The 24,322-nt window shown below is 42.0% G+C and overlaps 1 long non-coding RNA gene across 1 annotated transcript; it reads left to right on the top strand.

Moving 5' to 3' along the window:
• Positions 1-9,040: 9,040 nt before the first annotated feature.
• Positions 9,041-17,095, top strand: LOC133273508 (uncharacterized). The gene is made up of 3 exons (XR_009744853.1): positions 9,041-9,196; positions 10,860-10,993; positions 16,940-17,095. It is a non-coding gene; the product is annotated as an uncharacterized LOC133273508 (long non-coding RNA).
• The last annotated feature ends 7,227 nt before the right edge of the window (positions 17,096-24,322 follow it).

Raw genomic sequence — 24,322 nt, 5'->3', positions numbered from 1 at the left:
GCCCCAAAACCCCAGGAAGATCTCAGGTGCCACCAACAGAGACTACATGTATGTAGCCAACAAGAACTCTCTTGGATGTTTGAGTTTACATCCCATTTAGTAGGTGTGGGATACTTGTCTGTTGTAATGACTAACAAAGAATAAGCTACTGTTAACTAAAAAAAAGTGTCCAAAAGCATGAAAGACACCATTTCTAGGGAAATTTCTGTTTCATCATTTGTGTTCCCCCCTTAACTTCACTGTATTTATCTCACAGAAATGAGTTACACAGAAAATGCTAAAGGAAATGCATGACTGCCAAGCCAGTCAAAGCAGGTATTATCTTATTAATCTTAATTGACGTTTCCTTGTTTGTCTCTTTTATTTTTCCTCACTGCAGCTTTGCATAGCCCCTTTTCTAAATTCCAGGTGAGAAGTCCAGAGAAAGGCACTGCTTATTTCCTAATGAACCACATCTTAGTGGAAGATTGCTACGTGGGTATTTGATACTATAATATCAAACAGAAAGTGTCCAAAGGAAACCATAAGTAATAACCAGTAGCTTTAGAGTAAGGAAACACTGAATTTCTTCTTACTTTTGTTTCTAGTACCTCAGCTCCAAGAACATGTTGTCTTTGTCAGATGGTAGTTCTTTAAGACCAACCTCTGTTTTCAGCAATGGTCAGTATCTGATGTGTAGCAGGAAAGTTTATCCCTGCCCTATTGGCAGTATGTATCTAGGTAATATTGTAAATCTCAGCAGTGGCAAAAGACAGCTTTCGTCTCACTGTAGTGCTTTACAACTGAAGGCCGTTTCTTTTTCTCTTTTTTGCCTAGCCCTGGAGTTAGATGATATGTTGAGACAAGCTTTTCTCCGTGAAAAATTGCTTCTCAGAACTGATTGCAACATATTTGCTGGGTTTATATAAGAAACAGAAATCAAATCTTCAATTAGAATGCATTTTAGTTAGGAACTGTGTCTTGATAACTAAACAGTAATGTTATCAAACGGGCCAAACCTCTACTCAGATTTACACAAGAAATACAAAGTTTCACAGTTTAAATAAGGCAGATACTTCATTTTTTCTTGTTGGTTCAACCTCCCTAGGAATCAAACAAAGAAAAGCATTTTTCAGCCAACCCAACAATACTGCCACAATGGTGCAGAAAATACACAATCACATTCCCAGCCCTCAAAGCTTACTCACTGTGAGACAGACACCCTTCAACTCCAGAAACTGAAATTGCTCAAAAGCCTGGAGACATTTGGAAGAGGGAGTTCACCTACACTGAACAAATCCTTCGTGTTACCACATCAGCAGTGATGAAAGCATGCAGGGAAAGCTGTGCTTAGCAAATTACTGTATCATGCAGCTTACCTGTTTTGGTTCCACCATGTTTAAGCCGGCAGCATATTCTTCTTGTCTTTGGAAGATCCAAATAGAAAGGCTCTTTATTCCATTATTAACATTCTCTTTGAGCTCAGTGTAAATTTGGGAAATATGAAGGATGTTCTCCCGTGTGGTCATTTCACATCGATCTGAACAACTGCCCCTGAATATCATGGGTGAAAATGAGTTTTCACACCCCTACTGAAAGCAGGGATAAGGAAAATGTTGGTTGCACTGGTAAAAGGATTAATTTGTGTGTCTTCAGAGCTTGCAAAAATGCTTGTTTGGTTTTGTAAATGGACTATACTTAGAAACAGGTTTGTCAAAGCTGGAAAATCTTCCTTTGGGAAACAAGCCACAAGATTTACTTGGTAACAGTTTACTTGGATGGTTAACCTTTGTGATCTCTGTTCAAGGCTTGCCTTCAAGGTCAGCTTTCTCTTTCAGACCTATATCTTTTATTGCACAGGTATCTTGATGAGCTCTATCTCTGTGGTATCTGAATGCTTAACTGTATTTTTAGGAAGTAGGCTCATTTTCCAAGTGAGGAAGCAGACCACAGCAGTCTAGATACCTTGCCCATGGGTTGGTCAGGACATACATGATGCAAACAAGAGCTGAGCTTTTAGTTTCTAGCAAAATAGACTTCTGTAATGTCACGGGAATGGAAGAGAGAAATCTCTGCTACTGCACTATTGACAGATGGTAGGAGATTATGAGAAAACAGTAAATATTCATGCAGAGACCTTTGTTTTCTGTGCTCAATCCATCAGGACTGCGGACATAAAAACTGCCTAGATTTACATTGCTCCTTTGGAATAATGATCATTTCATAGGTGTAACTATTTATCTTCTCACAGGCCTGATGTCAGTAAAGTAGTTTGAGATCCTTAGATATGCATTATTTTCGGTCAAAGCATAATGAATAAGCTTCTCTAGAACAAAGGAAGTTGGGTTTCATTAAACCAACTGGACAAACTGGTCTATCATCATCAATATACTAAATTAGGGGCACGTCCCAGTTTGTTTCCAAAGCTACATTTTGGTTTTCCATCTTGTATTTCTCTGGAAAAACAAATGAATGCAAAGTAAGAATTCTCAAGCCAATGCCTTCCTGGTGGCATCTTCTCTAAAGAGCCAATAAATCTACTTGGTCCTCTTGTAGATGGTTCAGCTTTGTGAGGTAGAGCTCTGGACCTACTCACTGATGACTCTTGACATTGCACCCTCCACCTCAGTGTGCAAAGAACCTTCCTTCCCCAGCAAACTTTATAGCTGAACCCCAAAAAGCTAAGCAGTGTCTTCCATGGGAGGGTAAAGATCCCTTTTAAGAGGGCTTATTGGGGCACCCCATAGTTACACAACAGCAAAGAAATCACATCTGTCTTCAGAGAATCACAGGGACTTTTTCTGGTGGTACATGTGCTCTGACATTGCTTACTAGCAAAAAGAGAAGTCTGGGAAAGGATTCCTCTGGTACACTTATATACGGGGAACATCAAAGAGCAAGGTGGGAACTCGTGCTCTGTCAGCAGGAAAAGATATTTCTTTATAATCAGAGAGTAGAAACCAGTTCCATTATATTCTCTTCTCACGTTTTGAGCATAACTTGGACAAAGGAGTGAATTTGCCCCAGAGCAGTTAAAACAAAACCAAAAACTCAAGAGGTCTACTCCGCAGGCATTTTCCTGGCATTCTCTTGACGTGTAGATGGCTGATAATATCACCATAACAGCTGTTATCTCAAATGTCTGCCTCCAGGCAAATTAAAAGTAAAGCCAAAATTCTGGAAGAGATGAATATCGAATGCATTTGCCAGTCATTTACTGGCCCTGGATTGCCTGCTGTCAGGGGTAAAATGAAGCGTGTTTGCTTTATAAGAAAATTACAGAGCTGTCACCCTTGCAACTTGTATACATAGAGCGATGAAGAGCAACGCCATTGCCAGGACTGAAGGCAAAAGGATTGGTTTTTTTTTAACCAGAATCTGGAAAAATCTGGAATTACTTAAGGATATGCTTGAGTTTTGCTGCCAGGGAGCAGCAGCAGGAGGGCTGTCCCCAGATGGGGACCAAGCTGGGATCCAAGGAGGACACCCATACAAGCAGTACATGAACACAGATGTTACAGACATGGCAAGTGGATAAAGTAGGTCCACCCTGGGTGCCCAGCCATGAGCAGCAGGAGATGGGGCTGGGGACAAACATGGGTCTAAGTTCAGGTAGGCTCTAGCGATCATCTCTGGACTGTTGAACATTTGATCGACGTTCTCAATTGGGAGATGCTGCTTGCACAGGTTCCTCCCAACCAGCTCCCACAGTGGTATGCTGGTTTTATAGTGGGAGCCACATAGCTAGGTGGTATAGCCTCCAGTGCCAAAATACACCTGCGTTGGCATCAGGGGTAGGATTGAGCTAATGATACACGTGTGCAGTTTACCTGCTGGATAACTTTGGAGGGCAGGTAGAGAAACTTGGGTCTACATGGATCTGTGCTAATAAGGGGTGATCATTTTTCTGATGATCTCAGGGAAGAATGATTCATCTAACAGGGACCAACGAGCGTCTGAGGTGATGTATGGGCTTGTGGAGGTGGGTTTTTCACTCCACTTAGTTAGCATCAAGCCCGCACCCGTTTGCTGCAGCCACAGGTCCTTGAAATGTCCTGGCTATGAAAGGTGTTACAGATAACTCAAAGTTTTCTGCACCAGGCTGAAGTCAAAGCCACTGAGTGCTCTTGTCAGAGCTATCAATGAGGCAATTAAAATGTGACTCGCAATAATAATGGTTGAATTATTGGAGATGGTGTGAGACATTAAGGGCTATTGCTTTCAGTGTCCTAAGAACCTAGGTTCCTCCACAAGAGAAAACCCACGCTTTTGTAGGAGGTTCTGATTCTGGACCATACCATATCTCAGTAAAACTCTGCCTTGATAAAATACAGCTCCCTAATGAATTGTTATCCATCTAAATTGTGTCCACATGTAACAAGCCTGGCTTTTGCATCCTTCTGACAACTCTGGAAGTAGAATTACCACAGAAATCTGCAGTATCTTAGTGGGAAGGGGGTACTACTAACCATAAAGTTCATATTGAAAATCCATTTGAGGCTAAGAGAGTCCAAGAAAGCCACATGGGCTGTAGCAAGAGAAGTGCCAGGGGAAGGGGAGGAGAAGGTCATCTTGTTTTTTTTTGGAGAGGGAAAATAAAAGCTTTACAGGTGTTTAGGGAATAGGAACTTCACCATTTCAATGATGTTAGATAACTGTAACTGGGATGTTTATTTTAACATTGTGTGGGATAAAAGATGTCCAGGAAAGACCATGAATTGTCAAGATTTAAGATTAAATTCGAGAAGCAGCAGTATGGATGAAACAATGGAGAGGAAGTTAGCAAATCCTGGTTTGGCTCCTGCTTCTGACCATGGTTTTGAAAATGTCAATTTTCTTCTTTGTGTATGTGTTTCTCAAGCCTTTAGCATCTGTTTTGCATTTGTAGCTGATCCTCCCACTAAAGGTGCATCTCCATGAGCATTTTCATAGGCTCACAGAAGAGGTTAGTTCAGATCAGGAGCATGCTTTGGAACTGAACCTCTCATCACCCCTGCTTACAGTGCCTGAGTTCACAGGCAGAGCAGGGCAGAGCTGTGTCCCATCACCCCAGGCATTGGGCACCTCTGTGTGGACAGGGACAGGCCAAAGTAGAGCTGGAGAACTTGAGTAAATGCCCACAGACAGTAAAGTGCAGCCTGGAGACATGCCACGCTTCTAAATGTCTTTTGTGTCACTGAAGGCTTTTCAAGAGCTGAAAGAGACTCATATTCTTTACTGTGAGGATGGTGAGGCACTGGAACAGGCTGCCCAAAGAGGTGGTAAATGCTCCATCCTTGGCAGTGTTCAAGGCTGGGTTGGACAGAGCCTTGGGCAACATGGCCTAGTGTGAGGTGTCCCTGCCCATGGTGGTGGAGTTGGAACTTAAGGTCCTTTCCAACCCAAAACATTCTGTGATTCTATGATTCTATGTGGTCTGAAATGACAGCCAGGAGCCACCTGCAGAGCATCACCTCATCTCAGTCCTTCCTGTGACTGGTCCTTTGGGACTCACCAGAAAGGAGCACATTCCAGGAATGACATTTTCCAATAAAATTGTCCTTTCTCTGCTCCGAGAGTTAAAATGCTTCGTTGTAATTCCTGGAAAGTGATCCAATTTTAAAATCCTGATGGTGCTCACAGGGGTAAGAAAACAATCATGGTGGAGGTTGTGTAAAACAAACAAAAAACTTGGAAAAGCTTTAAACTCAGGAGTATGGAATTCTGGGCATTTCCAGTGTTTTGTAAAAATGCCCTGATGTGTTTCCTTGCAGAAATGTTTGTGAAATTTTGGGTAAACTTAGGCCATTTGACTCTTTTGGTTGGAAGTAATACAAAACTCTGTGGTTCTTACTTTTCATCAGCCCAAATTGAGGACATCATTGTAATGGGTTCCTTGTAAGTGTTAAGAATTGCACTTTACTGAGTGAGGCTCAAGTAGGATTTAGGTAGAACTGGAAAAAATGCTACTCACTGGTTTTCATGACTATTGAAATGTCTACAGATTCAGAGTGCATTGTCTCTGTTATAGTCTTGTGGGGGCTTCTGATAAATATTTGAACTGAGGGGTCTGCAACCTGAATGAATAGAAGATTTTAAAACATATATTGCTGAATATTATGGGAAGCACATACCATAGGTTTGCTCAAGCTCTTACCCTCCTGCTCTTTTCACTGGAAGCCTTGCACAATATTGGAAGTGATAAAGAATTCTGTCATTGCAAATTACAGGCAAGACGCTGTTCTAGGTTAAGGTAATTTGGGAACAAAGTCATTGGTATGATTCCAGCCCAGAGGAGGCCACGAGGATGATCAGGGGACTGGAGCACCTCCTGTATGAAGACAGGTTGAGAAAGTTGGGGCTGTTCAGCCTGGGGAATAGAAGGCTGTGTGAAGACCTCATAGCTGCTTCCAGTGTCTGAAAGGGGCCTACAAGGATGCTGTAGAGGACCATAGTGATAGGACAAGGGGTGATGGGTTCAAGCTTCAACAGGAGAAGTTCAGGTTATATATAAGGAAGAAGTTCTTTACTGTGAGGGTGGTGAGTCACTGGAGTGGGTTGCCCAGGGAAGTTGTGGATGCTCCATCCCTGACAGTGGCCAAGGCCAGGTTGGACAGAACCTTGGGTGACACCATCTAGTGTGAGGTGTCCCTGCCCATGGCAGTGGGTTGGAACTAGGTGATCTTACCAAGCCAAACAAGCTGTGATTCCATGATTTTATATATAAAACTGTAATGGAGAGAGGAAAAGAAAGCTTTCTTCTTACCATCAGCTGTATCTTTTAGTACACAGCACCTGTACAGAGCTTGTAATATATGGATCAAAAATCTCTGCTGGCCTGCAGGAACATGGGTGCGCTGCATCTGTGCATCTGTGCCAGTTCACACTACATTTCCTTGCAAGCAGTGCAAGAAAGTAGAAGTTGCCCTGAAATGCTGCTTCTTTTCAGCACTAATAATATTCAGTAGTCAACAACAGCCAATTCCCCCTTTTGCCTGCCCCAAACCCCTGTGTTTTCTGTCTCTGTGAGACTATAAATTGACCTTTGCAACATGTCCAGAAGATTAAAAATAATCCAGGCTCTCACAGAACACAGAAACGTGTCGCTCGTTCCAGAATTGAGAGGTCCTCAGGGAGGTGCTGCTTTAAAGTTAAACCAAGATAGCTTTAGCATGAGTGTTGCACTAGTCCAAGCTGTGCTGTGTCCAGGACGTAGTTCCTTGGGAAACAGTTTCCTATACTGTCATAGATATTGGCAAAGAGAGTTTGTAAAAAAGAATAGAAGTTCACTTAGCAAAGACCTTTCTTTGCATTGAAGTATTCCCAGTAACTTGCTGGGTGAAATGAGTAGAGAAGCAGAAATGTTGCTCTATATTGGTTTTGCATGACACAGTATAATGTTTCTATGGTCTCCAAGGAGGAACTGTAAATATCATGTAACAGTTCATGTGTCAGAATATTAATGCTGACTGGATTTTCAGGTCTGACATTTGCTTTTGTCTCTTCAGATATGACAGATCAACATACATCAAGCAATTTACAGATGCACAATCATCCATTTGCACAGCAAGCACTTGGACACTGTTTTCCTTCTTCCAGATGACTTTTGTAGCCCACCTGGGAAATAAATTGCTGGGCACTTCTAGAGTTAGCAAACCTATATATACTCAAAAAAGTTCAAACCAAAGTGTGATCATCAAGTACAGGTCACAGTCACAACTTTAATTTTCAGAAGTAATTTAGAAGAGATGGTATTACCATAGAAATACAGAATCATAGAATGGTAGAGTTGGAAGGGACCTTAAAACTCTCCCAATTCCAACCCCCTGCCATGGGAAGTGACACCTTCCACTAGACCAGGTTGCACCAAGCCCCTTCCAACCTGGTCTTGAACACTGCCTGGGACACGGAAGCCACAGCTTCTCTGGAGAACCTGTGCCAGTATCTCTCCACTGTACCCTCCCAGTAAAGAACATCTTCCTTATATCAAATCTAAATCTCCCCTCTGTCAGTTTAAAGCCATCCCCCTGGTCCATCCGTCAGATCCATATCTCTCCAGCTTAGAGGCAAAGATGTCATTGAGGACAGTGTCACATGCTTTGCACAAGCAAGTACATATCAATTGCTCTTTCTTTACCCATCAGTGCTGAAACCCCACCATAGAAAGCCACCAAATTTGTCAGGCATAATTTGCCCTATGTGAAGACTCATGCTGGCTGTCACCAACCACCTCCTTGTTTTACATGTGCTTCAGCATAGTGTTCAGGAGGATCTGCTCCATGATCTTACAGGGCACAGGGGTGAGACTGTCTTGGAGTTTCCTGCGTCTTCCTTTCTTTTCCTTCTTAAAAATGGGGATTATGTTTCCCCTTTTACAATCAGTGAGAACTTCACTGGACTGCCACGAGTGTCTGGAAAAAAAAAGATCCTTCCTTTTCCTTTCTGAATATCCTGTTATAAGCAAGTAATAACTATAAAAATCAGGACCTAGCTGAATGTTCACTGAAGCCAATGGAAAATCTTTACTTAATCCCAGGGCACTTTGGTGGGAGCCCTTCAAATCTTCCAATTCAGAAAAGCACCTACGTCATAGGCGCTTTATAAGGTCCCAGTTATATTACCCCATTTTGTGGGACATACCTAAAGCCTTGAAGTTAATAATATGCTTAAATACTTTGCAGAGTAGGGATACATTTAGAGCCAAGTGTAGGCATAATATCCCTGTCAAACAGGGCCTTAATATTTAGCAGACCGCATCGTTTGCTGTGCACAGATCTTTTGCCATTTAAGCTATGGGCATTGGTTTGGTGTTTGGAAAAAGGGTCTTCCAGCAAGTGATGTGTCAGAACAGCAGCTAGAGATAGCATGAAGGAGTGTTTCAAAAGCAGGCTTCGTAGAAAATGATACATTTTACTCCCAGTTTACTCTCAGGTCATGCTGCTGCTGTGCATTTGAGCCCCAGTCTTACAAATGAACAGGTTGCACTGGTTCCAAGAGTCACGACAACAAGGGAAGGCATAAACATGCAGTCTGCTCCTGACAGCTTTGCTTTACACCATTTCTGTTTTCTTTGCAGCTGAAAAGTCTGAGCATGTTCCAGTGGTTCTGCTCTCCCGGTGCACATCATCTGCAGCAACCAGAATCAGCCAAAACAGGCTCTCATAGGTTGGGAGTTTCTCACAGCATGATCAACCACCTTCTCAGCAAATCACAGGTGTTCTCCACATGGCGTGAGCAGGTGAGGGCATGACTTTGCCAAACCGTGATGAAGTTTGGTAGCTGAAATACAGAACCCAAGCTTGGCCCGAGATCTGAATCTGGCACTCCACTTTATCCTCTGCTCCAAGCCAAATCAAACTGCAGCACGTCATGAAAACCAAACGCCGCTGTGCTCTGCATCACTTAAGATCTGGATCCAGCTATGAACTCCAATAAGGAAGCTTCTCTCTGTGCATGATGCAGTGGTGCCAATGCCCAACATATTCCCACATTAGCTAAGGTTGGTAGCACTGAGAAAAATTCAAACACCTGAAAGTCTGCACCTAAAATTCTATAGGGAAGAAGCTAAAATGCTGAGAAGGTGTCATGGTTTAAACCCAGCCAGTACCGCAGTACCAAGCAGCTGTTCACTCACACCCCTCCTTCCAAGGCATTGGAAGGGCAATGAAATTGCTGCTCCATGTAGCTTGAAATGAAGCAAACACAAAAGAAACACACAAGCAAGATTTATGGGTGGCTCAAGTTCTGAGGCAAAGCACCCCCTCTGCCTTTTTGGCTCCTAAAGTCTCTTATTATTAGTTTAAGAGCTGCCAGGCAGAGTCATTCATTCATCCCACCTGCTTTTTTGAGGGGAAAAAGGATTGCAAAGGATGTGTTCCATATTCTTCAGGAAGTGCTCCTCACCACGGAGCCAGCCCTGCTGCAGCCTCATGAGCACTTGCAGGAGATGTGTGGTGTGCCAGCTCGGCCAGGCAATCCTTCTCTTGCACTTGCACTCTTCTTTTTGTTGTTTGTTTTAATAGGGAAGGATTTGAATTTTTCTTCTGGTATATTTGGCACTTCTGGTCGAGCCTTTGACATGGAAAAAGGCTCATCTTTCAAATGCCTGTGGCACTCCCTGTGAAAGGTGATTTCTAAAAAGCCATTTTATTTTGCTTCCTGGCAGTGATATCAAAGGAACAATCAGTGCCTGATTTAAAGCCAGCAATTTATTTCCATTATAATAAACAGAAAACAATGGCATGCTGCCTTATTAGTTATTCACTTTCCAAGTCAACAAACTTGGAAGGTTGGGATGAGATCTAACCAGAGATATGCTTTGATGTTTTCAGTTTGGAGAATTGGTCTCCTAGCCAAAATGCTGAGCAATGCCAGTCCTGGGGGAAGAAGGGAGGGAAGGGAGAGCAGAGGGAAGGGAGAGAATCCCTGAAAGCACAGGGCAGGGGGTAGCTACTGGAAGAGATGGATATCTTGTGGCATTATAGCAGCAGGTTATAAGAAAGATATTGGAGTGGTGGTTGTGGTACTTGGGAGTCTCACATAAGATGTATTATGTGTGCAAAGAGCAGCAGCTGGATTGATTTCGGTGTAGTTACTTTGATTTATACCCATTGAGGATCTAGCTCAATACACACTCAAGATCTGCTACTGCACTTCAGAAGAACAGCCACTTCTGTGGTGTTTTCACAGTGTGTTGCAGAGGCTGATGGATCCAAACCAAACCAGATGTGCACAGCAGCCCCGGGTATTTGTCGTTCTCTCTCAGGAGCAAGCTCTTAGTCTCCTAGCACTGTCACATAAATGCTGCTTTATAGGGAATGCTGCTGAGCAAAATGAGTTTCAGTATTTGTCACCATTCTTTGTTGTTTTAGCACTGATTTCATATATGTGTAACGTTGCAGGAGGGGAAACTTCTCAGCAGAAACATGAAAGTTGAAGTGCTTTGAAGTATATTGTTCTACATGCCTAACGGGACAGAAGAGCTATGGAAAACTGCCTCACAAGAAGGTCTTTTAGGTGGAGATAAACATGAAAGGTAAATATATGCTTTTTTCATAATATTGATATAGAAAATTGTGATCAACCCCTTTCTTTGCATCTTGATGCCACCAAGTAGCAAAAAAAATCAAAGTCTCCCCATCACCTTGAATACATTTCACTAACATTCCTGGAACTATCAAAATATCCACAGTGCAAAGCAATTGATCATTGCTTATTTATTAATCATGTCTCTCATGGACAGGGCACCCCAGCTACTTTGGATTCTTTTCTGAGTCTATCAAAACCATTCTTTTCCCACAGTATCGATGCTACAAGCTGCCCAAGTGCTTTGTAACAATGACCAAATGAATAGAGACACCAGTAGTAGGTTGTTTGCTTTAGTGGAGAACTGCCTGTGCATTGTAGGGAGATACACACCTGATGCTTACCTATAGATTTTTATTTTAAAGGAATTTTAAGGGAATTTCTATAGGTTTTTTTTTTAAAAACCTGAGAAAATTACAAACTTCTCCAAAGCCCCAGAAGAAAACTTGCCATTCTTAGGAGTAGCAAGACAAGTTGCAATCTGTTTTAAAAAAGATATTGCATGGTGATCGTAAATCATTATCTATGAGGTAACCAAATAGAGCATAGAAACACAAGAATACTTGTTAGGAAGGTATGTCTTCTCTGAGCAAAGATGTTTACTAATAGTTTTGTGTGTTATTGTCATACTGCCTTTAAATAACCAAGCCCATAGTTATCATGGAGAAAAGAGCCTGAAGCAGGTGATACTGCACAAAAGATCACTTGGTACTTCAGTGAGCCACAAGAATCTGTGTCATGATGATGATTTTCAAAGAGCACAGTCATCTTATCGAATCATAGCATCATAGAACAGTTAGGGTTGGAAAGGACATTGAGATCTTACTGGATCCAAGCCTCAGAGGGTTTTAGAACAAGCACATTTCAAAAACATCCACTTGTAATGACCAGCTGTGGGAGATTGTCACTTGCACAGGTCAATTTTTGGTGCAGAATACCACCTCGAATGCTGCTTGGGCCATTTCCTCTCCTTTGAACCCTCTTTCTTGTTATCAAATGCTCATCACAGTCTGGCCCTTATTCTTCCAGTCCTCCCATAAATGAAAGCAAATTTCCACCAAAAGCTTCCTTGGGGGCATAAGGAAATTGGAGAAAGAATAGACCTGGAGTCCTCTCATGTAGCTAAAAGGCCTCCAGTCAGACACTGCAGCCAAATTCTCTTTCCTGTGCTCTGTTGCAACATGATCAGCCTTTTTCCTAGCCTAGAAATTCTGGCTCCTTGCTTTATTCCAGACAATCTCCCTTCAGTAAAGGCATGTGATACCTAGCCTTGATCCTCCTAACCACAGTAACCCAAAGAATCCCACATAAAGGGCTGCACTTCTTCTGCATTTTCATGATTGCCTTCTGACAGTAAGAGATGATGCTGAAATTCCTTCAACAGACACAAAAGCTTATCCTCCCTTCTTCAAATGCTGGTTCTCTCTCTTCTGTGTTCTTAATTTTACCCCATCAGCCCAGTCTTTCTGCTGGCCCTCATTCCTTTCTCAAGCCAAAAGTCCGTGTGTTCATAGCCACAAAGTCCCAGAGAGCAAGGTGTTCCAGCATGAAGTGATTTCAGGTCAGCAGTGGCTGAGGTCAGCCTGGATGCTGCTTCCCCCTCTTGTTAAATGAGGCTCGGCATCACACACTGAACAGTTATGGTAAGGAAGGTGCAGCTGGAGCCTCCACACAGCATAAAGGAGAAAATACCTAGTTAAATTAATTCCAAGTGGGAATAAGACTGGTGTTTCATAGGGCAATAGGAGCCATCTCTTATGTATTCCTCTTTTTATTTGTTCTTGCCATGAGTTCAGTAAGTATTCTTGTTAACGTATGGAGCGCAAAGGCCTTCACTGAGGTAGGTGCCTTCATTTACTAGTGCTTTGCCTCTAAAATCTTGCAAAACGGATGAAGATAGGCAAAGGAAGAATACTGTTGCTTCCATCCCACAGGCATGGAGGGCCGGGTAGCAGTGCTTTTGGCTGAGGTCCTTAGGGTTGCACAGAGCATCTGCTGAAGAAATACGAACTGAGAACAGGTATCATGAATCTTTAACTCCTGTACATCCTTTTGATGCAGAGTCAAATCCTACCCTCTGAAACCCCACTGAAGGCACTGTAACTGCACATGGGCAGATGACAGAGACATTGCCTGGTCTTGTCTTCAGTCATGTCAGCTTTCCCTGAAATGTGTTTTATCTGACTGCCAGGCAAAGCTTCTCAAGTCTCCAGCCAGCGTTCTTTGGTCAGGGCATGGGGGTGAAAAGCCCAGCATTCGACAGAGATTCCTTGGAGTATCTTTAAGATCTTGGATCACATAAAACAGCCCTCTCTCATAAAAGAAGAAGAAAAAAAACCCCACACAAACTTACTATTGTTGAGTGTTTCGTTAATAGAATCAGAAACAAATTTGTGACCTTGTGGCCCGGAGGTGGGAACACCATCTATAAACTTGCCCAGACATAGAAATGCATTCTGCCTGTCAGTAGGAGATTGCCATTGAATGTGTGTATAAAAAACTGCTGGTGTTACATTAGGCCAACATTTTTTAAATGCCACAGCTCGCTTTATATGCTGTAAACCTTGTTAATGCTGCTAACAAGAAAGTTAAAAACTCTAAGCTATAAAAATAGGAATGCCACTGCTAACTAAATAAATATACATGAGAACTAAATATTCAGATACAGGCTCTGGGGTAGCTTGTGTTCAGGGAAGGAGAAATTAAAAATCATTAACCTGAGTTGTCCCTGGTGTTATAAAAGCTCCCTATAGTCAGCAAAGTTGTCTCCTATTGAATTTACCTTGATTGCAAATGGTTCTTGAGAATTCAGAACTATAGCCTGGAGCAAGTGGTCATCCCAAAGTCAGGGCAGGGGGGCAGCAAGGACCATGCCCGCAAGGACACCTCAGCCCCGGAGACTGGATGGGGCAGGGAAGGAGGGAGGTTTCTGTCTGACTCAAGAACAGATTTGTTAACGTGGAAGCAATGGGGAAAATGTTTCCCTCAAAACAGGCCACCTACCTATTCTGATCTCTATCACTGGCTCTGGATCCACGTTACTAGACCCAGTTTGTGCTTGCTATATGCAATCTGGGATGCATTGTGAATCGTTTTGACAGCCTGGACTCAGTACTGGTTCAGGGGCTAGAACTTCCAGGGATTTCTTTTGGCATTTACATTCTAACTACATATATTTCGAGTTGTTTATCAATTCAGCTTTTTAACCCTGTAACATAAGGATTGAGACCTACTTCTAATGTTGGACCTTCTGACATCAGAGTTACATGGGGTCATCCCTCTACTTAGCATTGGCAATTAATTTTGTGTTTCCAGTCTTTTCCTAATTTATTACCTCCTGGAAATTGTGAATGGAAGATCTTAATTATATTTACTCACACAATGGACCTTTTTTTTACAGATTTTAGCAACATAAAGGGATATATGTCTTTTGCACTTACATATATAAATCTAGAGCAAGTTATACAGTGAAGAAAAGCAGGAGAGAGAAGGAGGTGTTACTTTCACCTTCCTGTGAATGCAGGCTTTGGCTTCTTCTAAGAACGTGTTCTGTATAGTCCTTTCCATCCACTGGCATATGCAGTGTAATGTATTGCCAGTCAGATATGAAGCAAACTCCTATTTACTTAAACATTACTTTCCTGATCCCAATCCCAAACTCTGCTTATGGAAGACTGCAGACCAGCTGCTAAGAAAGGCAAACTGAAGGCTTAACCCCATAAACAACAAACACACCCTCCTCCCCAAAGGGATTTGTAGAAATAGGGACAACTTGTCAGGGCCCTGAGTGCATTAATAGGTCTTGATTGCCCTGACTCAACCCCACCTGGGGCCACCAGCCACACATGAGAGCTCCTACCTACACACCTTCTCTTCATTGGTCTGGGGAAGAATTTCATGCTTGGGAAAGAAGTCCTTGTAGAAGTTGTACTGAAGATGGATGTCTCTCTAATGCTAACACTGGCCCTATGGTCTTGAGTTACTCTCAAACCTGCTTTGAAGAGGTAGGTCACTTGCTACTCTGTCTTGTTCTAGAAGGTTTCAAGAAAAATGAGCCTGTGAACCAGAAGAGCCATCAGATGGAGCCCTAGAATGGGAAACTATTATTTCAAAGCATACATCATGCAGAAAGATTGGTTTGTGAGGCAAGCTCTGTTTGCCTTCTGTCCTTACAACTACCACTGAGGCCACCACAGAAGTCCATCTTTGCTCTACCTTGTTTTCTTATCCCTCTTTTAATGCTCTAAAGAAGAGGCAGAAGAGGGAGCATGCTGTCAAGAGTGGCCTTGAGAGTCATGGCAAGACCTAGGCTTTGGGATACACCCTGATGACTTATACTCCTGGACACCACATCTAGGGAGCACTAAGAGCAATGGGGGTGTTGCAGAGCCAGAAGTCCATGAGTGTTGCCAGGTACAGAGGAACAACAGACAAGAAAGACAGTGTCCTAGGGCTTGTTGTAGTGAGGGCATTGCCACAACAGGAATAACTCTTACAACAAAGACTGTTAATTAGAAAAGCTAATAGACTTGTATTATAACAAGCATCTTGTGGGCAAGAGGTTACAGGGACCACAAAGCAAACTGCTTTTCTGAACCTGATGGGAGCCTTGAACATGTCCTCAGCTGGGGTAGAAGATGATGGGCAGTTATTTCTATGTGGGTTACTTCTTGACAATATAAAATAGTTAAGGAAAACTGAAAAGATCTCAGCTTTCTGCATCTTCTAGGAGTTTAGCAAGATCTTAGATAGCTTAGAAGCTGGCAGAGTAAAAGCCTTGTTGGTTGCTACATGTTCAGGTTCTGGAGTATCATTAGCTTTATTTGGCCTCGCTTTAAGTGGGTTGTGACTGCTTGGATCCTTTTCTGTCTTCAGCAGCTAATCATAAGGGCTTTTTCCTCTATGCTTATGTCTTCCTTTCCTGCCCCTGTGTTCCTTTTTCTCCTGTGGTGAGTGCTAGCTGTTTATCTGCCCTCTACTTGGATGTTTTTTGTTTTTTTCTCCCTCAGCTAGACCATTTGCCATACTTCACTGGTTTTGGTGAGACACACAAAGCCTCCCACCATTGAAGGCTATAGAGCCAACCTCCTTCCAGCATGGCATAACTAAAGGAAAGAGCACTTTGGGCTTTGAGGGGGATTTTGCAGATGCTCTTGGCAATGGTTTAAAAACCAATATTCCTAATAAAGATTAATATGTTCCATGCTCAATCCTTGTTTGTTGTAGCCACTTATGAAAGCGGCTACAGGGTCAGAAATGAGGAATGGTTGAATGACAGCAAACAGTATGCTGAATGCTCCGTGTTCTTTTTGACTTAAACATAGCGGGGAAAGTACATTTTTATACCTTTGTGCATTTATTCAACTACATTTACACAATGATAGCAAAATTACTTGGGCTGTCCTGCTTCTTGCTGTGAGGGGAAAAGTACACATATCCAAGGCCATGGGAAAGCCCAAACTGTTTCACAGAATGGTTGCATTTCTCCATACAGAGATTATATGTATGATTAGCAACCAATTAATGAATAAATTGATTATTGAAATTAAATCTAAGCAGTGGGTTTAATGGTATATTGGGACTGTTATTGTTCAGTGAGGAAGGTAGGTGTTCCAGATGAGAAATCTACTCTGTTGTATGGCTAATCAAAAAAGCAGCCATCTTCTATAGCTCTTCAGAACTTGCATAAAATTTGATGCAACTACTTGGCCTGCTTGTAAAAAATGCTTTAGTTATCTACAAGACTCAATATAATATGCTCACAGAAGAAAAACTGGTGGGATTTTAGCAGGAGTATTTCATTTTCAAAGACTACTTGGTTACAAGTTGGTGAGAAGTTTTCCCTTTCCCCCTCCTCCCTCCCCTTTAATCTCAGTACTGACTGTGATTTGCTCAGCTGTATTTCCAGGATACCATGCTGAGATGCTGATTTTTGTTGGAAGACCACACTCTAAATCGTGCTGAAATAGGATGCAGCATGGGAGCCGTCATAATCAGGGCTCCACCACTGAAGCCTAGGAACAGTTTTGCGGAGGGTCATGTTGCGTCTTGTCTAGGGCTTTCACAGATTGCAAATCTATTTATAAGTGAGTTTGAAACCAAAGCACAGCCATTCTGTGCTTTCATTTAAAGCACTTACATTTTTCTCTTCGCCTCAAACATGGACTGTGTTCAGCATTCTCATTTGAATGTACACCAGCCTCAGTCCTGGGAATGCTGTTTTCTTCAGCAGTCAAATAAACTCTGCATTAATGCTGCTACATTTCTAACACAAGAGACTAGAAAAGATGTGAGGATGGCAAACTGCTGAATTGTTGTTCATGGAATCGTAGAATCTGAACAGTTTGGGTTGAAAGAGGCATCTCGGAAGAGAACCAAGGCAGATGTGAGACATGAAATTCCCGATGGGATGTACTGTTGCAGACAGTCTTTTCACCTAGTTTCCTCCTTTCTTTTGCCTCAGGAGTTTTCCAGTTGGCTTAGGCAGGTCCAAGTCTTTCTGCACATGTGGGGTTTCTCTCGCTGGAGGTCGTTGCCTATTCAGATTGCAGCACTGGGGCTTAAGTGTTGAATAAAAACTTTATACCAGAGTAATTGCTGCTGTTAAATATTGAAGGGAAAAAGAAAACCTAGAGAAGGAGGAAAATAGAGAAAACAAAGAATTTGATTCTAGTTGATTTGTGTCTTGGGAACACTAAAATGGCTCTGTAATTTTTCAGGTAAATCACATTCCAGTTCCAGAAGCAGGGTGGTTTGCAAGTGAATTTGATAAGTGGGATTTTCTTCTCTAATGCAAGAAAGCCTGTGAAATTTCTTTGGTTATAAAGCCAAGGTACATAATTTCATGTGAAATTCTGACCAGTGGCACATTGCATGTTCTCCAGGTGTTGCAGTCTTGAATAACAATTCCATTAGCTGCTAATTTATACTGCTCAGGAGTCGAGATAGCAGAGGAAAGGGCAGAGTTTGTGGTAGTCTCTAGTTCATTAGCCTTTTTTGGCTTTTATGTATGTAATAGCTTAGATTCTGCTCAGTCCTTACAACTCTGCAGCTTGCAGGTCCCTGTTTCTTCAATGCGAATAAAATGAGGATGATGCCTAGATCTTTTCTGGAGGGTTTTAGAAACATTAGTCAAAAGTTACAGCTCTGGGCCCCTTCAGCATTGCGTATCCCTGGCAATGAATGAATTATTGCTCTGGAATCTGCGGGAATTTGATCTCCTATCTTGATTCCTTCCTCTATTCAAATACTTACACCTTGCATTATTTGATGGGAAACTCTTTTCATAGTTATAATTTAGGAACCTATCGGGACTAATCACCCCTACAGACAGTGTTGTCTCCTTTCAGTGCTACTTTCTCTCCAAAACAATTCTGAGAAATGTGAAGAACTTCATTTCAACATAAGAATTAGTTTTGGGACCAGATCCAAGAGCTGTAGGTAAAGGCACAGTGAAGGAAGACAGATTTCTTTAGTCATCCATCAGCAGGATCCAGTGCAGGGTTTAGCACTTAGAAAAGAAGTGATTTCCATATAGCCTGAGTCAAAAGAGTAGAAAAATAATAGGAAAGAACTTTAAAAGCTTGAGTTTATCTCCTGACTTAGCCTTTGTTTTTCTTCTTGAGCTCATGGCACTCGCTGTCTTCACAGCATGCTGAGTGGCTGATGCAAAACACTAGTTTATGCTTAACTGCTTTTCTGATGCTGTGGTTGTTAGGGTACTGAAATTCAATGATATGTTATATTAGCAGCAATATATATTTGTGTGTGAATGAGGAGAGACATTGTGTTCAGCAGAAGGGCTGTTTGGATAGAAAGAGAGAGTAGCATACTCTTTTTATGCTCTGGCAAGCTTCCATAACTGGCTTACCCTGACTCGATGAGGTTTGCTGTTTGTAGAGCAGCGGCTGCCTGGAGAGGTGCTGTAGCAGTGAGCTTAGCCTGTATGTCTAGCAGCATTTATTATTCATTTCAGTAGTGGGTGGAAAATGCATTAGCTTCGTATATTACTGTTGGGAGGTTGGTGGTATCCATTCTCCCAGGGTCACTGCATGCTTCTAAAACTCTGTCTACATGGAATTTGCTCTTTTATCCTTTTCTTGTCTTAAGAATTCAGCATTGCCTGTGGTACCCCCATTGCTTGCATGCTTTGCCAGCAAAGCTATGGAATGGCAGAACCCTGATACCAGCCTGAGGCCCTTCATGATGCAACAGTGGAGGAGGTAGTTTTTCAGCAGTCATTCAGCCACCCTTTGGTCTGGGTTGTTTGGTTGGTTTGTTGTTTTGTTTTAAAAAGGAAGGAAAATCAGAGTTTCCAGTAAAAGGAGAACAGCATTAGTCTTCATTACAATATTCTCAACACTTTCTACCGTTCTTCATCTTCCCTTCCACTGAGATGTCTGGAAACATCTCTGTTTCAATACTGCCTGAGCAATTTGGCAGAGGTGACTTCTCACAGCAGATATAGGGAACAGCGTAACCTACCAATGCCTTCTCTATGTAGCTGCCTATATCTGCCCTCAGCAGAAATGTTGGTGGTCAATGCATGCTAGCATTTTCCAGTTCAACAAAGCAGGAGATATATTATAAGGAGGGAGGGCTGGCAAAAGGAATGATTTAAAAACATAATTCAGGCAGCTCCAGCAGGCTGTGTCGCAAAGGCTGCCACTCCAGCACAGGGCTTCTGGATGGATGGGAAACAGCCTTGGAAGAACAAAGCTCAGCACTAACTTCCCAAGGGAAAACTATTTAGGCTGTGTACCTGCAAGGTATTTACATAGCACAGTTCTGTGCACAGTACATCCTTCTGCTGTCTGGTGCTGCTAGTGCCAGAAAGATTGACATATACATTCAATGGGTAAGATAAAACTCTACTGGTTTTGAAAGTAAAAATGTCTTCTGCACTTTGGTAACCCACAGATATGGGATGTTGATAACTAAATCTCAGGTCATGTTACCTCTGAGGGCAAGGGCCCATGGGTTTTTTCATTAGCTCTGAAAACCTACAGTGAAAACACCAGAACCCACAAAACGTGCAAAGCTGACCAAACTTTGCCTCTGTTTGATGGCAGCTCTTTCAATTGTAGCACAGACTTGCAACAACCACCACTTTTCCTGCAAGTGTCATGCTTTTGAGGGGCAAATCCTAACTCTTGTCCCCAGACAAATTAAAAATGCTCCAAGCTTTTCTTGTTTGACGGAGAAACCTGAAAATGAGAAGTTGGGGGAGAGAACTCCAAAACTGTTGATTTTGAAGTCTTGCAGCTTCCAGATCAGTTTTGTGAAGGATCCAGTAAATGGAGTGCTGAGAGGCAGTAAAAATTTCAGATGAAATACATGAAAAATGTGGTTAATTTGAAACCAAATCCTTGCACTTCAGATGTGGCACTCTCATGTGAACCAATATGATAACAGTGGTTAACAAACCTTGAGTTCATTTCAGCCAGCACGTGGAAGGGGTTGAAAAGCATTAGCTTGCAGTTTGAGCCCCCAAAGTGATATTTAGCCTTTCTACTTCCAGTGGTGCCATTAACAGAAGAAACAGCTTACTTTTACTCTTCTATTGAGAGGCTTAAACAGGAATTTGGTCCAAAAGACTGTGCAGGTTCCCTTGCCAGTGTTAACTTGCTCTGTTTTATGAGTGCATGTGATGACCTGTGTGTCTTCATACGGGCTGTTTACAGCATGATGACAAAGATACATGAAACGTGGTTAAAGCTGTTAAATTCCAGTGTCCCCTCAGTGCACACTAAGTCATGAGCTCTACTGAACAAAAGGCATTTAAAGTGACCTAAAGTGAATTTCATCTAATAGGGGCATGTCATAATTACAAGAAATGCTTTCCATTCTGAGTTTCTGCATCAGTTTATGAACACTGAGATTGGGAATCATTCTATAAATGCTAACTGAAATGAGATGTCTCGCTTCTAAATATCTGTGTCTTTTGGGTTTAGATCATCAAACGTTTTATTTCATGGAATTCAGAATTAAAAGGTTAAAGAAATAACCAGCAACAAAAATGTGAGACCCTCCTCTAAACTTATCATCCGGCCTCCAGCTCTGGAAGAGGAAGTTCTGCAAACCAGTTCTGAACTCAGGAAAGGGAGGTACAAGCAAACTTGCTGTGCTGAAGGAAAACACAAAAGGTAAATCACAGCGTCACCCAGCAGACACCGCGCTCAGTCACGCAACTGCTTTGAAAGCTGCAGCTCCCATCCAGGGCACAGCAGTGTAACTGGATGCAGAACACTTATACCAAGGAGCAGAAATTACTGAGAGCTGGTACGGATGGGCATTTAAAAGCTGCTAATATGAAATGCTCCCTGTATCAAAGCATCAGCGAGTGGAGTGTTTCCTCTGCATTTTCACAAATAAAATACTTGTTTCTGATGGTGACTCGTCCAGATTACCGTATAAAACTGAGCAAAGGTGAAAGGATTTGTTCTGCCTTTTCCAATTCATCTGCTGAGCTTGTTTATTTCTAGAGAGCTTACACATTGAGTAGCATTTACTGTGCTTTATTACTATGTTCTGCTTGTTGGTCTCTTTTTGCAGCTCAGCCCCTGGTATGTGATTAAAAGTTTTAAGTGACATCTAATGCCCTGTTAAGTTGTTAAGTCCTTCAATAGCATCTGGAAAATATATCTGTCTCTCAGTGGATCCTTGGAAAAGAATTCACTTTAACAGTAATTCCCCCTTTACCTTCCTTCCCAGCCTTATCTTCCCTCCTTTGAGACTTGACAGGGGAAAATAGACAAGTTATGAGACAATTGATATAAAACCTGTGTACATGTAAGTCTAAGTTACTGCACATAAAAGGAAAGAAAAATGGTATTAGAACAGTACTGGGAGTTATGTGATGGGAAATCTGGAAAGTTTTTGTTCCATCTTGCATTTGAAGCATAGAACAAGAAATTCACATGTAATGGGAACCTTGATCCAGGCAATGAAAAGCAGGGATGTGCAGCCCTGTTCTAGGGGTGAAAAGAGCCATGATGAAATATTAGCGTATAATTTGTTTCCCTGAAAGGAATTAACTTGATTAACATTATGTAGACCACAGTTCTTACACCTAGCATGGGTCAACCCATAGACAAAAGCTTCAAAAGGAGCTAACGTGAGACAAAAGACAAGCATGAGTCTTTGCATGGAAACAACACTTCCATGTTGACACTTCAGTTAGTCATTAAAGCTTGCCAGTGTTTGTGTGGGTTGGGAATAACAATTTCTGTGAGACTGTTATGGGGAAAAAACAGTGCTGCTCATGTGAGTGTTGTCACTGTAAAACTTATGCAGCCGAAACTGCCTGGAGAAGTTATTGGCTGTAGATAGCTGCATTTGGTGGTTTGGGCTGGTTAAAAAAGGGTTTAATAATTCACATTCTTTTTTGTAGCATATTATTGACTGTACGTGAAACCCACACAAAGGTAGACGAGCTGACATGGCTGGAAGCCATTTGGATCCCACTTCTGAAATGGAGGTAAGGATTTATATCTAATCCCCTGCATTTGAAACAGAAAACGTGCAACTTCAGATCAGGAGTTGGGGCAGCAGCTCTCTTATCATGGTAGAGGAAGCTGGAACATAATAGTACTTGAATATTTTATTATGGTGTTGCAGGGAACCGTGCCAGGCTGGTTTTGACTTCTCACTTTATCAAAGTTGATCTTCAGTTATTATGATGCGCATTGTCTTAGTACAGGGGTAGTAAAATCCCAGACCCATAGTGTTAACATAGCCAAGCTCCATGTAAAAACTCACAGTAAATCAGCCTTGCTGCAGCCAAACCACATGTAAAAGCAAGCTGTGAAACACACTCGACATAGCCAAACCACATGTAAAAGCATGCTGAAAACCACCCTCCACATAGCCAAATTATATATATATATATATATGTGTGTGTGTGTGTGTGTGTGATGGAGAACAGTCGAGGTTTGCATGTTTATTAGAATAACTCAAGGTTGTGGAGGATCCCCTTGTACAAATCACCTTCTCTGCCACCTAATGTTAGAGCAGCTCCATCCACCGATGTACTGGGTGGACCCACTCCCATGTCTTAAGTCACCAGGTAGGAAAAGTGGCTCCAGTAGGAATTAAATACAGCACAGTGGATTTGGGATCAACCTGCTCCATATTTGCAAGTAGTAAATGAGTAAAAGAATTGAGCTCAGAAAGAGCAAAAGACTAATTTTTTCATCTCCAATTCAGACAGAACTGACGATGCTGAGTTATTCCCACTAATACTTTCTATTAACCTCTCTGACCACATAGTCAGTCAAGTGCCAGTGCTGGCACCTGTGATTAATCTTTCTAGGTAGAAATGAGTAAAATGCAATTAGTAATTCCATTTTCAGTTGTTCTGACTTCAAAAAGTCATCTTAGAAATGTTATTAGATGAGAGGGAAACGTATAAGAACTGAACTCCCAATTCATGGATGTTTCGTTGACTTGAAATGCACTGAGCTTTTAAATGGCTTCTTGTGACACATTTCATGTATTATCATCACTGCAGATAGTTATTCATGAAGTATTTGGGGGGGTTACAGACTTTTTCTCACAGTGGGTTTCAAAGCACTTTACAAAGGAGTTCAGGAGTATCATTACCTGCATTCTACAACCGTAGAACTGTAACAGGGAGGCATGAAATTACATGCCCAACATTGTACAGGAGGTCAATGAAGACCTCTGCAAGGAACTCTCATCTTTTGAGCCTGCATTTCTATCTACTGAATGTTATTCTTGGTTATCTGCTGTGGTGGGAAGTCTCACTAATGGCTGCTGTCTCTTGCTAAATAGAAATCAGGCTGTTTGTGGCAGCATGTTTCTTATATCAGTCTGAAATATCCAGTCCTTTGGGAGCCAAAGGAGGCTTGTGTTGGAAAAGGCTGCTCCCAGAAGCTCGTAGAAAGGCATTTAAGGGTGTGCTCAACCAACAAGAGTTAGTTGTGCTTTTCTCTTGCACTGTTTTGTTTGAACATGTTGTTGAATGTGCCAGTAGGGAGTTTGGGAACTGACTTCTGTGAGATAATCCAGGATTCCTGGCCTTTGACACACAGTATGGTTGTTGAAATCAGGGGGTCATAGCTTTCCCCCCATGTAAAACAGAAAGGCTTAACTGGCTTGGGTGGAGAAATTTCAGCATATATATAAATTGAGGTTTTGCCTAAGGAAGCAAACTTGGATTCAGTGTTAGGGGCTGTTAATCTATTTAAACCACTTTTGGATTTTAAAATTAATTTACTTGATCAATAGCCTTTTCTTTTTCCATTTCCATTCCTCT

Source organism: Pezoporus flaviventris, unplaced genomic scaffold (assembly GCF_033815535.1).
Source record: "Pezoporus flaviventris isolate CSIRO_AGI_PZ_B2104156 unplaced genomic scaffold, CSIRO_AGI_Pfla_v1 ptg000031l, whole genome shotgun sequence".
Lineage (NCBI taxonomy): Eukaryota > Metazoa > Chordata > Aves > Psittaciformes > Psittacidae > Pezoporus > Pezoporus flaviventris.
This window is presented reverse-complemented; position numbering and strand designations above follow the sequence as displayed.